The sequence below is a fragment of the Sparus aurata genome, chromosome 5 (genome assembly GCF_900880675.1).
Source record: "Sparus aurata chromosome 5, fSpaAur1.1, whole genome shotgun sequence".
NCBI classification, from domain to species: Eukaryota; Metazoa; Chordata; class Actinopteri; order Spariformes; family Sparidae; genus Sparus; species Sparus aurata.
Genome location: NC_044191.1, coordinates 24,300,783 through 24,317,512, shown reverse-complemented (window position 1 = coordinate 24,317,512; position 16,730 = coordinate 24,300,783). Strand labels below are relative to the sequence as shown.

Here is a 16,730-nt window from a genome sequence, read left to right as displayed (position 1 = left end):
TTGGAGCCTCACAGCAAAAATAGCGTTGCAGCATTCTCATAAACAACTTAAGTAGATGGGGAATTCTTTAGAAAGCTTAAAAAACAGACAAACAAAACACATAACAACGCTCCATACAGCAAGTCCAGCGTGATCAAAGTCTCAGGAAGCTCCAAGATCCCAAATTGAGCTGAGAAGACATTCACACCCTTTCTAAAGATGCTGTTTTCAAGCCAATGCAGGATCTCTGGGTTTCCAAAGACTTGGATTTTGATTGGATTTTACCTGAAGAGCTTTATGAAGAGATTTCATGTTTTTATTTGGTCCCCATCTTCAGAAATGTTTTGAGGACTAAAACTTCAAATGTACACAGGGGGAACAGATAATAACTTAATGTTCAGTATTGTGTGAATTGATCCTTTAACACAAAACTACCTCATAAAGTGCAAATATAAAATACACTTCCAGGTACTCTGATGCGCATTACACATTTATTTTCACACTTTTACTTACTTTCTTTTTGAAAACGACCACAATGATTGAAAAGATTGACTGATACATAATGTTGCATTGAGATATTACTCATATATGTGTAGTTTTTTTATTGTACTCGCAGTTGCCGCAGCTCAAAGTGACTACATTGGTGCTACATTGGTGCTGTCACAGATTTGAGGCAAAGTAGGAAATAAACAATCTAATACACTCATTATGTCTCCGTGTAACTACTGTATTACGGACTGTTGTGACCTTGGATGGCTTTGTCCCCACATGTGAACAGATGAGTATGGAGAGCGAGGTAGAGAGAGAAAAGAAAGAGGGAGGGAGAGAGAAAGGGAGAACACCCCCTCCCTAAGCTGGATCTAGTGGCCTGTGCCCTCCTGCTCTTAATCCTGGCTTCCAGCACATGACCCAGCTAACAGTATTATGGAGCGCTTTGATTAGACCTGCTGCTGAGCGCACGTACTGGGAGACGTGGCGGCAGCGGGGGGAACATGGGGTCCTTCGCTCTGCCACCACTTTGCAGGAATGCCAGGCCTCTGCACAGACACTTACGCATACTGCCCCCTCCCCTCACTCACACACACACAGTATTTAACCATACGCTTAACCTCAGTGTACACATCCTACACAAGGCTGAAGAAAAAGAAAAAAAAACGACACGAGCCTTGCCAGATTAGGCCTGCGAGTCAGTGAGTCAGCGGATTACCCCCGCTAGTTATTCTAGGTGAAAACTAAGAGTAATGCTCAATACCGTGCTGCTAGTATTAGCCGCGGGCCGCAGGCCGCAGAATGAGCTGCGAGAATGGCACTTGGGTCGGTCGCAACAGTGGGGGTGGGGGGGGGGGGGGGGGGTGGGGGGGGGGGGGGGGAGTTCACATGACGACTTCAGCAGTTTGGCCTTAATCACGTCAAGGGGTCTCGAGCAAGCGAGTTTGTTTAAAGAACTTTTAGAATTTTTGAATTTATAGGGGGGAAAAAACAACAACCATAGAATTGGACTTGGGCCCGGTGATTAAAAATCAATTGTGATTATCACAAACTATCAAAAACTGCCATTGATTTGTGGTCACAGGGGACTTATTATGCTCACTTCCAGGTATGTTACTTTATGAGAAAACTAATTTAACATTAAAGCGTGTAAACATATTTTAGTAGCAACACAAATAGTAGTGTGATGTCAGAAAATCAAAGAATTAAAGGCAAGGCTACTGATGAGGCATTTAAGGAGCAGCATTTTCTGTGGGAGAAAGTTTCTGATGGTGTGACCTTTGACCTTTGTAAGAGAACCTATATAAAATGCTGAAGGAAAGAAAAAAACATTAAAACATAATAGTTCTCCTTCGATCTAATTTATACTATATTAATGCAAAGACTATCCTCACTAAAATACAGCTAATGTTTTAGTGACACCAAGTTCTGACTGGTACTGGTTGATGCACCTTCATCACTCAATATGTTGAATTAACAAAAACCTCATGCCGTGCTCTTACGACATCCTGATAAAGGGAGGAAAATAAAGCTGGTCATTTTTGAAAACAATACTGTTGAGAGGAAACTGCTGCGGAATTCAGCACAGCGTGTCTTCACCGCGGGGGGTGAACTGTATGTCGTATTCCCTCTGGGGAACATATTTCTGCTACGTCCCTACGATGTTTGTACTGCTAATAAAATAGATTTGAGTGAGAGTCACGACTTTTAACATGAAGCTGATGTTTGAAACCGTCAAGGGTATTTTGTTGTGCAACAGCAGGATCCATTCGAGAGATTTATAAATGACAAAAAGTCTTTGAAGACTCACAGTGACAGACGCTGAGGAGTCCACGGGCAGTTTTCCTGACAGCGAACACATTTGTGCACCAACAAAAATCTAAATCTTGAGCGCAGAGTAAAAAATATCACTTGGCAGGAGAGCTGGATCCCCATGCTGCTACGACGGCTGCCACTACCTCTGGAGCATGAATGAGTTAATCTTAAAATCACACAGTACACACTGTGTGACCGGCGTTATCTATCACATGTTTGCCAGTTGTGTTGCACACTTACAGCACATGGTGCACAAACACAGATTGTACTCTCCAACTCAAAAAAAGGAGCGGTGTTCATTTTTGCATTTGTGTGGCGAGTTTGCAAATCAGGTCGCACCCTGGCAGGTTTTTCTACTCCAATACTGAACAAATACAATCTGAAAGGAGGACTTCAAAACAGACTCTCCTCACAGACAAAGTGCCTGTTTTATAACTGAAAAAAAAAAAAAAAAAAAAGAAAAAAGGACAATTTTAGACCCATTGCAAAAATGTTTCAATACAGCTGTTGACTCCGGGCGGAGGTATTTTCGGGAACAGCATCGTTTGAGGCTGTGTCTGACATGTGCTACTTCATTTGTGTCCGAGTGCCGTCGCAGCATGCTCGACACTGAAGGAAACTCATTGTGACAAGTGGTCTGCTGGTGTTCCGGTGATGGAGGGTGAACGGGGAGGAGGGTCACCTCTAATACCAAGACTTCCTTGAGACTTTTCAACCCATCGCCTCAAATCAGAACATCATCTTGCCCCACCAGGAGGGGGCACAACCAGGCTCAAATCCCTGCGTTTTTCCACGTGTATACCTAGAATTTACAAGCGTGGAGTAACTGTTCATGTCGTGCGTCTGCCACAGCGAGAGGTTACCGCTGTCTCTTCCAGTTAGTCTTACTGTGCCTCCTGCAAGCTGTAGGCTGCAGTGGTGTTCATTGAAAACTTGCTGAGATACTGCTGCCTCCACCATTTTAAAAACACAATCGCATATCTAATTTGTCCCTCCAGATGACTTTATAACAGCCCAGTCGTTTGAAACATAGCTCTATTATAGCAGAACTGAGTGCGCGGGGATCGCTTTGTGTCTCCGATGAGATGCATCTTCTCCGCTACGGGTTTCAATTTGCCTCTTTATTGCCACACACATGAACGTAATGAGGTAAAGATGAAGCCGTAGCAGAACAAACAGTGAGCGCTTTCTACTGGCAAACACATCAGCGGGTTCGGCCTCTTTGGTGGCAATTTATAACTCCAATCTGTCCAACCGATATCGTTATTTGAATTGATTTCGTGAGATGCCTGCGAGAAGACTGTACCAAGTGTGACCACAGACAAACCTGTCTACTAGAATTGAATAAAAGAATGCGGCTGTTTGCTGTTGAGGACCTCCCAAACTTTCCTCAAACTTAAATTTTAAACGTGGGTCAGTCTGCTGGTCTAAAAGAGAGAAAACATTCAGAAAATATTCAAACTTCAGCACAATTTGATCTACAAGGTTAGATATTGTCGGATAAAGTATTGCCTATAATAAATCTGGCACATTAGTAACATTAGCACCGATGCTCGCACCAAGGTAGACATGATATTCAGTTCAAATTATGTCAAGCAGTTAAAACGTAGACATTAATAAAATTATGTGTTAAACTGATTAGCATTTATGCTCCTGACTAGCGAGGATCTTGAAATTGACAAGTTGTAATTGAGCACATCCCTGCAGGGCGTTACTTAAAGCGAAACTCTCGCCAAAAAGCAACCGAGGCTTTATTTGGGATTGAATATGAGTCAAACCTTCGTGTAAAAGCATAATTACAACAAAAGAGGCACTTTTAAGATTTACCGTAGTTTCGGTTTTGGGCACGTTAATTTTGAACAGGAGAGCTAGGGGCATGACACGCTAGCATCAAAATCGCTATTTTTAATACACTAAGAAGTATCGAAACAACATGAAACTTTGCTCGTAGCATCACTAGGGTCTCTACACATGAACAGGAGCATTGAGAGCATTGTTTGTGGACACAGAGTTTATGAAAAAGAAGGTTTCTGAACTACTCATGATTAGAGACCCTGGTGATGCTACGAGCAAAGTTTCATGTTGTGTCGAGCCTTCTTATTGTTCTAAAAATAGCGATTTTGATGCTAGCGTGTCATGCCCCTAGCTCTCCCATTCAAAATTAACGTGCCCAAAACCGAAACTACGGTAAATCTTAAAAAGTGCCTCGTCGTAATTATGCTTTACACGAAGGTTTGACTCATATTCAATCCCAAATAAAGCCTCGGTTGCTTTTTGGCAAGAGTTTCGCTTTAAAGGTGCACTATATATTTTTGGAAAATGAATTCAAACTCAGAAAGTTGATATTTACAATATTAATAAAATTGTTATACAAGCTCAAATATGTAATCGATATGTTCCCATAATAAACAAGCCAGCCTCAGAGGAAAATGAGGTCCGTTTGAAGCTAGGACGTTATGAAACAGTATGACATTGTATTTATTTTGCTTATTCAGACATGAAAATCCATCACAACTGATGTTTTTCTTACAATTTTCTCACAATTTTCTCTTGCTCTGCTCTCTTTACATTTCTTACCCAAAACTACACAGTGCGTCTTTAATAATATCTAAAAGTGGCTCTATATCAGATGATCATTTCCATATTTGGCCACATAGTAATAATGACAAACTGCCAATGAGTCGCATTTGAAAATTATCTTGACAACTGACGAGCTCCGCTGTCTGACAGCGCTTTAGCTGCTTGAGCTAACGTTAGCTTGACGCGCCTTGACAGACGGCGTCTCAGCCCAAAATCCTGGAAGTCTCAATTCAGAGATCCTTTAGGCATCGAGCTTAACAGCAATGACACAACGTGCTTGAAAGTTTAACGGGGAGATTCAGACATCAGCTGGCTACTGTCACTCCGCCTGCCCTGCTGCCTGCTAGCTTTGTGTACAGAGAGGCCACTCTGTCAGTCTTTTATGGAAAAGCAAAAAACACGATCGTCAGCCTTAAACATACTCGCCTGAATAACATTTCACTTTGAAGATTATCAGGCCGTGTTAATAATAAGATACCAGCACCTGTAAATCACAGTTTCAGTAGAACAACAATTCATAGTTTAGCAAGAAGGCAACATGCAAAACTGCCTTATCAAGCCAGAAACAGGAGTGTTTATGTGCAAAGATTATGTTGACAGGTTTGTTGACTACTGTTCAGACTGAAGCTGGGTAAAGCCTTCTCAGCATTACCGGGGCACTGGGTGGTGGTGGGGGGTCCCTGACTGTAGAACTGCAGCCAGCCTGGAATGCGTGAAACATTAAGAAGATGTCATCGCCCGTTCAGTGCCGGGAACCCAGGAGATTCTGTATGATATTTAATCCTTGTCTGCCATCGTTTACTGGCCTGACATTACCCTGGAAAAGCAATTTTTTTTTGCTGAAGGATAGGACCTGCGTGCACGCTCCACTTTCAGTGTTTTCCCCAGGGTTTCTTGTAGTACAGCAGTATTTTTGGTGCCAGTGCATTTTTCCAGGCTCAGCTCCCGAAAGGTTCTCATTTCTATGTTTGGATTATTGTAGATCTAAGGAGGACCGATTATACAATTTATCATTATTAGAAAGGAGGGCCTGTATTAGACCACTAATCATATCCTCCGCTCACTTTGAACACCATGATTAATTCATCTTAAGGATGTTGCAGCTTGTTAAGGCGTAGCGACAGGATTTAAGCGCAGTCGTCACAATAGTATTTTCTCAACACTGTGCAATTAAATGTCGCGTTGGTAAAAATGAAAAGACATAACTTGTTTAAAATACCTTCAGCTTGCATCACAGTCACTCCATTGGACAAACCATGCAGTAAGAATATCAATTCAATTAAGAATATGTTATGAACCAGTCCGATCAGCGCCAAAGATGTTATATTAAACATGACATGTCAACCTGACTATTCCACAGGGAAACTTCTGTGATCCTGTAAGTAGATTCTATCACATAATGTGTTGACACAGATGTCTTGACATCCCCGAAACCATGCACCATGAGACGGCGAGAATGTGTGAGCACGTAACCTCTACCTCATCAATCACATTAGGTAATGTCGTTGATCAGCACCTTGAGAAACAAATGGGGCTATCGAGGAGAGCCTCAGGAGAGCAGAGGGTGCAGTAAGGGTTCTACCTTTGACTCTTTGATTGGACAGCCAACTGAACTGTCAAAAAATTTCGAAACTAAATGACAATAAGCAACCGAGCCCGGACTAAGAAAAGCTCCATACTACAGTATCACTATCCCCTGGTCTCTTGACATCCTGTCAACTGGCTGAACAGATGTGCCTCAGCCAACAGAACATGTGCTTATTTTGAGTGTGCCATCTGAAAAACATGCAAACATTGCTTGACAAACAATGTAGTAGTAACAATGAACTTACAGCACATACCTTCATTTCACTGTCCTCCGAAATAGAATAATTCATGTTCACATGTGCCATTGTTCTACCTAGCTCACGAGGGTGGCCTCTGAACAGCTACCGCTGGACTCCACCTGACAAACTGCCCCCACCCTCCGGCCTCGCTGATTTTCTGAGGTGTCACATATCCACCACTTGCTCGTGTTGCTAAAGGCAGAAGGGAGGAGGAATGATTTGGCTAGAAATAGCAGTGTCACATGAGTGTGAGCAGTGACCAGTCAGCCAGCTGCTCATCCTTACATGGAGCCCTGCCCCATCCGTACAATCAAACGCACGCAGGCGGTAGGCAATACTGCCAGCACAGCGGCGAGGAGCGTTGCAGCAGACAGGTCGATCGTTCATCTCTGAGGGCCGGTCACACCTCTCACAAGTTGAAAATGGACATGTGAGCTCACACCTGTTCAAACAGCAGGAGACAAAATAAACTACTGAGCCCCATTTCCCACGGGAGAAACTGAAAAACACATGCTTTCCTGAAAAGGTTATGACTATACAATTATATTTGTGAGAATTCATTACAAAGACGTTCACACGGAAATCAAATAAATTGTCTCAGTCAAACCATATGAAAGCCCGAGAGCGGTGAAAAAACATTCTCCTGGAACTCCTGCGCAAGGGCTGCGTGCCGTGCAGAATATTCCGGTCTAATCATTTTAAACGAAGTTATTTCGCAAATGGATCACATTTGAGTTTTTACGATTTTGGCTTCCAACTGTTACAAAATAATCTTAGCGGTCGTTGCACTTTCTCCCTTCACTAAAAAACCAAATTCAGTTAGTTGAGTTCAGCACTTTCCAATAAGTCACCGTTGGTATAAACCTGGAGAAGCTAGCTGCCGCACAGATTTTGAGGGCACGTCTATTGCTGCCGTTATGTTAGCTCAGGATGAGAGTCACATGTAAGCATTCCACTCCATTCTAAACACTAGGGTCAAAATATGATGCAGAAATAGGATTTGTGGGAATGAAAATTTGTGTATTACAATTTAAATTTCACTATAAAAGCACAGGAGCCGACAGCAGAGTAGTTAAGTATAATGCTACTTAGTCACAGATTTTATTTTGATCAGATAAAATAGCAGCTTCTTTATTCATTTTTAAGAATGTGTTCCACAGCAAAATTATATTTACAGTTCAAAGAAATCCTCTGTTAGTTCATCAATGCATGATGTTTCTAAAGACAATCAGGTAATTGTCATCTGTATGATTCTTGCCATCATCGAGCACCCCTACATTATATCATCCTCTTTAATCCTCCCACTCATATATATAAGCAACAACGAAGGAGAGAAGCAGTCCGTACTGCAAAATTTAGCTATTTAAAAAAATGATGTAGACAACAATGTCTAACATGTGCAAGTCACCCACACAACTTTCCCATCAGAAAAAAGAACCACTCTATGGAAACCTGGAGCCAATTTATAGGTATTTACTTTTAATTTATAGGTAACAGAGGCATAGGTTTGTATCCACAGAGGACAAAAATAACATGATGTTTACATGACATGACAGATCCTCCCAAGAATAACTTTTCCCAGGCTTCTCTCCGTATTTCCCCAAGTGTTTTGCCATCAGAAGTTTTTTCCAAGACCTCAACCTGACCCCAAGCCTTTGCGGTAAATGGTGACTCATTAAAGTCAAGCACGACATAGGTGCTGCTGAACAAACGTACTCGAGTGAGAAGAACAGGAAAATAATGTCGATCCTACCTCCCATGAAGAAAACCACAATGGCTCACAGTTCGGGCAGTAAGCTCGTCATTAGCATAGTTAACACCAGGCCAGCACCCAAACAAGAGACGCTCTGTGTGACAACGCTTTGATACGGACCCCGCCGCTTACAGAAGGCCACCAGAAACACTACAAAATGGCTCTCATGGCCTGAGTGGAGAGGACAAACACGGGCCAAAAAACACACAATGGGTCAGAGTAAACGATGCAACTAGCACAAGCAGTCACACGCTAACTGGGGTTATAAATGGCTAATTGTTTGCATGTCAATATGGAGTTTGTTTTTTTACAAGGAAGAATCTAGAGGTTTAGTCTTTAAGGAGGCCATAACTTAAAGAATAGAGGTTTTCTTCTGTGCATCACCCACCACGATTTTAAGCGAGGGCCGTTCACTTCAAAGCAACCCAGATGGGGATGACTACCAGGAAGCCTATGGCCGCCAGCGGGGATTAAATGACTAAGTCGACGCTGTAAACGCTGATATTTGTCAAGTAGACAGAAGAAAATACCACAATCGTGCTGTGAAGACAATAATGAAGGACAAAGACTTCGAGGCATTATGAGCTATTAAGGCTCACTTTTGGGTGAAAGAAGAATGCAGGACTTCGTGACAGGAGCTGACAGGAGGACAGGGCATTACGAGCATTATGGGGTGCCGACATTTTTCAAAAATGGGTTTGCAAGGTTGCCACCGGGCAGGAGTTCCCCGAAACCAGCTGCGCACATATATGTGCACAAACCACAAGTATTTCAGTGCGTAAATGTGGCCCTAAAGTATTTTTGTGTCCAGAAAACTTAGATCTGGTTCAAAAACAGACACAAAACCAGTGGTTGTAAAGTAGTCTAATTAAGACCTACAAGGGTTTTTGATTATTTTCCCAAGCTTTTAACAGTGCCCTGAGCCCAAAGCAATGCTGGAATCTCAAATCGTCAAGCGACTCACGGAACTGCGATGTCTTAAACACTGCGATCCTGAACGCTTGTACCATTTTGTTTTTGGCGTGTTCACCCATCGCTGTTGGCTCGCAACTTAATTAAGTGCGTGCAACAACCCTCGCTCCGGACCTTTTCCTGCCCTCCCTCCTGTCCAGTGCGCTTGTTTTGACCTTTCCTTAATGCAAAATGAAAACACACGTTATCGGCTCCACATGATCAGTGACATGCTTAACGAGATTTTCAACAATAACATGGATTAAGCCAAGCTAGCACAAGCACACACACACGCACACATACACAGCATGGCGATTCCCACTCTTTCTGTGCTATCATGTGACTCAGACATAACAGTGTGATGATTGTGCTCCGAGGGCGAGGTGGGCCGATCAGAGAGACAGACTGTTCTCTGACTGTGACTCTGTCGGCCCCGATGCCAACTGCCCTTCCGCCCACAGAGATGCAGACACACCCACCGGCAGAAGGGCCAGCCTGCACGGTGCCCCACCGTCATGGAAACCAGAAAAGACTCCTATGCATTTTCCACACTTTTCTTTCTCCTTTGTTCCTGCTCGCGTAGATGCACAACGTCAAGGTCATTTGTGTTAGAAAATGTGAATTCACTTCGGAAATCTAAACGTCTTTTGCATCAGGCAGCTGACTATACTTGCAAAACCTCAATATGGAATATATCGTAAAAAAGGCATCCATCAGTCATCATGCTTGCAGCTTTTATGTTGTGGTTTGCTTCAGGCTAAATGCTAAAGAGTCCACCATATTAGCATGCCAACATTTACTGATAAGCAATAAAAACAAACTCCATCTGATGATTGGAAAATTATTTGGTCATGTATTGGGGAAATTGCTCAAAAGCACCACTTTCAACTGATGACGTTCAACCTTTCGGCACTCTTCCTCCTGCAGGATAAAATACTGCAGTCACCTGACAGGCATTTACGCCAGCTGAGACAGGTGCTACAAATCAGAGCTATCAATTTCATCTGCCGATCCAAGAGAGACCTGAGACCAACACGCAAGTCCGGTGTAGGAAAAAGGTCAGGGGATCATCAAAGTTATTAGGACTCATCCTCTGGGGATCATGAAAGTATGTACAAAATGGCATCTTAATCCATCTGATAATTGATGGTGTATTTCAGTCTGGACCAAAGAGGTGGACTGGCTGTCACCGTCATCCGTAGGGGCCATGTCACTAAGCATCACTGAAAATGTCAACAAAACAGTGAAGATTCCCATCTGAGCGGCCGAGGTGAGGAACTCAGATTGCTTGTTTTGAAAAAAAGTCAGACGCAAGAAGATATACCGATATCTCAGCAGATATGAACATACTGCAGATGCCTATATTAGTGTATATGTCAGCTGATTCCAGTGAAGGAATGTCAACTATATGTGAAGTGAAGTTTTATTTTTTGTTTATTTCGTGTGTGTGGCATAGTGGAGTTTCATTATGCAACCTTTTGTTGAATAATAACAAATCAATCTTTCAATACCGGCCAACTTTACACCAAAACAAGTGCGTAAATGCAGGTTTTTGAAACACCAGTACACGTGTTAAAATAGGCGAGTTGTCAAAGATCCAGGATTTGTCGAGCTATCGCCAAGATATAAAACAAATACCCCTTTCACACTGGACAGAAAACCCCACTAACACCTGCTAACATCTGGCTTTTGTCTTAAATGTGAACGTATACAATTTGCCTTTACTCGCCAACAAATGATTCTGCAGTAGTCACAGGTCACAACAGCCACGTAAACACGTACATTTTCTCCCCTTTTCAGGCCCGATGCTACGACTTGGGTCTAAATTCAGGATGTTGGCCTGTTAGCACTTCTCCATCCTTCCATGTCACGGTTGCAGTTGCTTCCTTCTCAGTAACAGATTTGTGACAACAGAGATATGAATGAAGAGAGATGTGTCACTCCTTACACATTACTGGCTCCCGAAGAAAACAAAAACAAGTATAATTCAGGGTGTTGTTGATTGAGACTCATCAGAACAAGTGTAATGTCTTCTGGATGTAGCCTGATGAAAAGAGTCGACATTAATTCTGGTGTGCAAATGGTGAAAGTGAGGCAGCAAATCCTCATACTTGAAAATCCAGTACAAGCAAATATTGGTTAAACACAGCAAAAAAAGTCTTAGTCCACGAAGCGACAATGTGCGTAGGGGGAGATTGTCAAGTAACATGGTGTGACCTGCCTGCTCATGGAAGACATTTTTGTGACAGAGCAAGAGGCCTGAAGCGAATCCGACATCGACCTGGAACAAAAGGTGGAGTCACGGAGGGCAGACAGTTCTTAGAAACCGTCAACAGTCAGCACACGTGCGCCGAGCAAGATCACCTCCATGAAAACTGGTCTGACTCTACTCTTTCAGCATCTTGTTGAACATGAAAACATTGCACAACGTACTTCTTCTGTGCATGTGAACTGCTCTTCCCTCCCCCTCCTCCTCCCCCCCGGGCCAGCTTTCGACAACGCACAAAACTTTCGAAAACATGAGCTGCCGCCGACTCGACCACTGTTTAAACACACACACGCCGCTGCTGTGTGTCTGACCTGAAGCCTTTTGGATTTACGGCTGAGCGTACAAGAGAGCAGCTCTATTGACGATGTGGCCGAAGCCGCAGCTGCACCCTGGCAATTTAGTGTGAATCACTCTGCCTCGGTTTGTTTTTCTTTTTTTTTCTCCGAAAGGATTACGCTGACAAAGGGAGGGTCAAAGTACAGAGGAAATATGAATTGAATCTGTCCCTAATGTCCCTTCGAACCCACCTTGATTCTACAAGATAGCTGCAGAAAAAACCTAATTAAGCCCCAGTTAAAAAAAAAAAGACGGTGATATTCGTTTTTTCCCTCCCCGACAGAGCTGTCGGACGAGGCAGCACCACTGGAGAGACGAGTTTAACACCAGTGTTTTCTTGGTAAGCGTGTTTCTTCGGCTAGCGCTTTAGGGAATTAAAAATTTAACTGTGTGGTTGCAGGAGCTTTAAATTTGTATTAATCGCTTTTCAGGAGCTCTACAAATACTGTACCTACAGTATGAACATGGGCGTGAGGAGCGGCCAGTAAATTCCTGTGCCATTTAATTATCACTTAAGCACACCTCACAGACAGGTGGGTATGTTCTTTAACAATGCACGAGAGGGAGAGGCTGGCGACATGCTCCTTATCAGAGGCGGTGGTCAACAGAGGGCCCCAGACTGTGCCCTCAAAACGTTAGGATAAAGTAGAAAAGGTGTGTGATAAACTGGGGAAGTCATTAATCTGTGCATCTTATCATAATACGCCTTCATATCTGTCTGACAACCTTTATGGCGAGACAAGATAGAGCAATCAGCGCGTTTCTAGTTTACGAGCCCCTGCTGTGTAAAAAGCACCTACGTTACATTTTTTCAAGAGAATGAAAAAAAAAGAAAAAACATGACAGGTCGTGGCAGCAGACCCCGGCATTTTTTTCCTTCTTTCTTATCGTAATATGCAGATTAATCATTAACTCGCAGGCCACATACTGGCTGCTGTGAGCGCTGGGAGCTTCCCCTGCCTATGTGAGCCATAGGATGAGAGGAGTCACGGGTGTAGGGCAGGTGGAGCATAAAGAACACAGGATGAACTTTAATTTCATTGTTGTCAGTGAATTAACTTTATGAAAGTGTGTCGGGTCGGCATTACAATAGTGAAAGGTAACTAAGTATGTTTCTTGCTATACCTTACGTAAGAACAATTTTGAGGTACTTGTACTTTACTTAACTATTTACCTTTTCCATACTCAATACTCGTACTCCACCCCATTTTAGAGGGACATATTGTGCTTTTACAAAATGCATGTATTTGCCTATAGCTAAATTATTAGACAAATTAAGATTTTACATAAAGAAACACAACGAGCTCACACAACACATGATTCAACATTAAATCACTCAATTAATAGTGCTAGTAAGTTGCTACAATCAGTTGTTACTACCACAGTAACATGTTGCTCCCACAATAAAGCATCAGTTATTACGATAATTTGTCTGTATTGGTCCTAGTTTCTTTTTGCATGTGATTTATTTATTAGATTTCCAGCGTTTTTCGTAGCATATTATTTAAAGGAAAAGTTCTTGTTTACTGCTCTTCACACCGGTATTGTATCTTGAGAAGCATCTGACTTTATCGCATTTTAATTGTTTCATTTGCCTTTCTTGTACTGTATGGTATTACATTCTGTGAAGCACCTTGTAACTTCTGTATTGTAATAAACAAGGTTTTTTTTATCATTATTATTAAGAACATTTTTTCTCTAATAAACATAAATCCGTCTAATTGAGGACTTTACAGTGGTGTATTTCTCCTTCCACTCCAGTACAAAGCTGAATTTGAAAGGAGTTCCTGTTTTGTCTTTCCACCCCTCCGTGTTGACTGTGTGTATGTTCCAGTGTTTGTGATTTTTGTTTTTGGGAAGTAGTTATCTCGCGGCAGGGCAGAGGAAGCTGGTGGAGCCTGGAACATATTGTGTAGCACAGTAACTCCCTGGTTTGCTGGTGCAGACAGATATCTGCAGGTGAGCAGATCATATCATTATTAATATTATTATACATTATCATTCCCCTGCGCTGCCTGACCGTCTGACACAACTAAACCATCCAGTCAAACATGAGGATAGACTAACAAAAAGCCTGAAGCTGGTGAAGGAGAGCAGGGAAGTGACATTGGGCCACTTCTGAGATGTTTGGGACAGGCTTGTCTTATTGTTATTGGGCAATGGAGCGGCAGCGGCAGCGCACAGTGCGCATGCTCAGTTGTCGACCCGCCTTGTCGTCAAACAGTAAAGCTCAACAGAGTGAAATGAACTCGCGTGATTAACAGCAGAGTAATTAAAGCCTCGCTGGACGCGCCGCTGCGGGCCAAGTGCTCGCCGTTTTCTTGGCTTTTCCCAGTTTCCCACACTGGCTCAGACCAGTGAACACGCCAGCAGACAGCCCGACTGAATCACTGCTATTGTGGTTCTCTATCGGATGTGGAGTCACACACACACACACACACACACATACACACACGTGTAGCAGCTCCATTCACACACTCAGTCAGTGTGCGTGCGTGCGAGCGTGCGGTGGCAACAGAATCGCGAGCACACAACGCGAAACGCAACATGTTCCGGTGATTCCTGTCACACAACAAAATAGCGTTAATGCGAGTCAGCAGACTGCGTGTCCGGGGAGCTGCAGCGGCTCATTTAGGAAGAAAGAAAGAGGAGAAACGCACGGACATGTCTTATTTTTACGCGCACACTTACCAGGCCCGTTCCTCCTCCAAAATGCAGCCCCGCACAGACAGCTCACCGCAAAGGAAATGCGTGAGGAAAAAGTGACTGAAGAAGATTTGTGGAAAAAAAAATCCCCAGTGGTAAAGGAAAGGGAAGAGGGGGGTGTTGGTGTCGGGAGAAGACAGGGGCAGCCAGACAAAATGTACTCACCAACGAAATAGGACACCACAAGGGGGGAAACGTGCCGCTGCTCTCCGCCTCCGCGCCTCTATATCTCTGCCTGTACGTTTCCCAGAAGCGGCTCGGCTCCGTGGGCTGCGTCGAAAATGTCACGGATTCCAGCAGAGGCCCCGTGCGTCGTCCCGTCAATGGCTGAGGAGGGGGGGGTGTTCTGTGCGCCTCCTCGGACTCTATGCGACCATGTTGCCCTGAATGTCGCCTACTGCTGCTGCTGCCGCCGCTGCTGCTCTCATCCGGGCGTTTAGGGATTGAGCCGTAGTCTCAACGCTGCTCGGGATGACAGCTAGGGGATGAAGGAGGAGGAGGAGGAGGAGGGTAGCGTGAGACAGGGAAGGAGGGAGAGAGAAAGAGAGAGAGAGAGAGGAGTAGTGGTCAGTCTGCTGAGGTCATGCTGAGACCATATAGGGGGGAGGAGGGGGGATTTAAGAGCATTATTTGTGCGTAAAAATATATCCAACTGGTTTCCATATGTTACGCTTGGATATTTATTTTCCAGTGCGTAACTTTGCTTTAAATATATTTTAGTGATAAAATAAAGAATACAGGCAACCTGTGTGCACCTTCAGATCTAATCAGAAGCAAACACACAGTCCCCCTCCCCATACAACAGCCAGCCCCCATTGTCGATTATTATCTTTTATAGCGACCCCACAATAATGGGGTTCCTTGACCCCCCCAACCCCCCTACCAGAAGAAGGTAGAGACGTGGCTTTGCTGTGTGAAGGTTTGTGATTACTGGGTCGGTGGTAACGTTTAATCCGTCAAAATGTTGCCCGTCTATTATGGCTGTGGCCACGTGCGCGAGGCATAAATGGGTTACGTAACCGGCGCAGCCAGTCAACAACAGTGGGTGGGTGGAGACTGGGAAAGGAGGAGGGGGGTAGTCAAACCTGCTTCAACTGTGGGGTATACATACAGCCTATGGCGAGCAGCACATTAAAATGTGTGAATAATTAAAAGAAAAATCAAATGTTTCCGGTTTTCACCTGAATTTCCTTAATCGAGGGAAACACACTCCACAGATTGAAACAGCCCCTTCAAAATAAAATATTTATGACCATGTTGGAGTCCCTTGTTGTGTGTGTGATCTGAAAAATAATTCCCCTTTTGAACTTATAAGTGCTGCCTCTTGTCGAGACATGACTTCTCAGCCGGTGGTTAGGGTGGAACAACTGACTCCTCGCCTACTTTCACCCACGCATTGCCCAGGCACCTTATTATTTTATTCCACTCCGGACTCAACAGCCAGCGTAAAAATGTTTTAAAATCCACGACACATTTCACCAGACGGCACCAAAATGATCAGCATTCAACCTCGCTGACCAACTCTGCTTACGCTCCCTCTGATGGGGCTTTTCCTGTCATTATAATCCTGTGACTATCTTGTAAGGGGCTGAGAGCAGATTTGCAAAAAGTGAAAGAGCTCTTTTTAATGCTCACCCCTCTGAGGATAAAGTAGATGTCGTTAAAAGGTTTTCAAGCGTTTATATGTATATTCAAAGCCCAATCCATCCCCCCCGCAGGAGTGGCCAACACACACAAGCAGAAAAACACAATGTCAAAGAGCAATAATAATCCTGACATTAATAAATGGACCCTACAATGAGAGTGAAGCCTACGATCTGTCGAACATCTCAACTATAGTGTGGTTTGATTTACAGAGGTTCAGTGATGTGGGATGATTTGCCATTTATCAGTTAGCACCAGGACAATTTAAGAAATCTGTTAAAGGTTTGTTTTGTTATCTCTGCAATGTTAACCTCATGGATTATCTTCGTCAACAACCCACTAATCCTAATTTCATTAGTGTTCTTGTCATCTGGAATCTTAT

At 43.5% G+C, this 16,730-nt stretch overlaps 1 protein-coding gene across 6 annotated transcripts in view; it reads right to left on the bottom strand.

Moving 5' to 3' along the window:
• Positions 1-16,730, bottom strand: part of slc20a2 (solute carrier family 20 member 2) — a 55,167-nt gene that overhangs the window by 35,003 nt on the left and 3,434 nt on the right. For 2 of the 6 annotated variants that reach the window (XM_030416685.1, XM_030416686.1), the window contains exons 1-2: positions 15,588-15,690; positions 14,870-15,182 (exon numbers count right to left, since the gene is read on the bottom strand). The gene's annotated coding sequence lies outside the window, so the exon portion shown is untranslated. Of the gene's footprint in view, positions 1-6,704; positions 6,837-8,442; positions 8,465-14,689; positions 14,842-14,869; positions 15,183-15,587; positions 15,691-16,730 lie in introns of those variants that run through there. The other 4 variants (XM_030416674.1, XM_030416679.1, XM_030416680.1 and 1 more) reach the window with 4 other exon arrangements.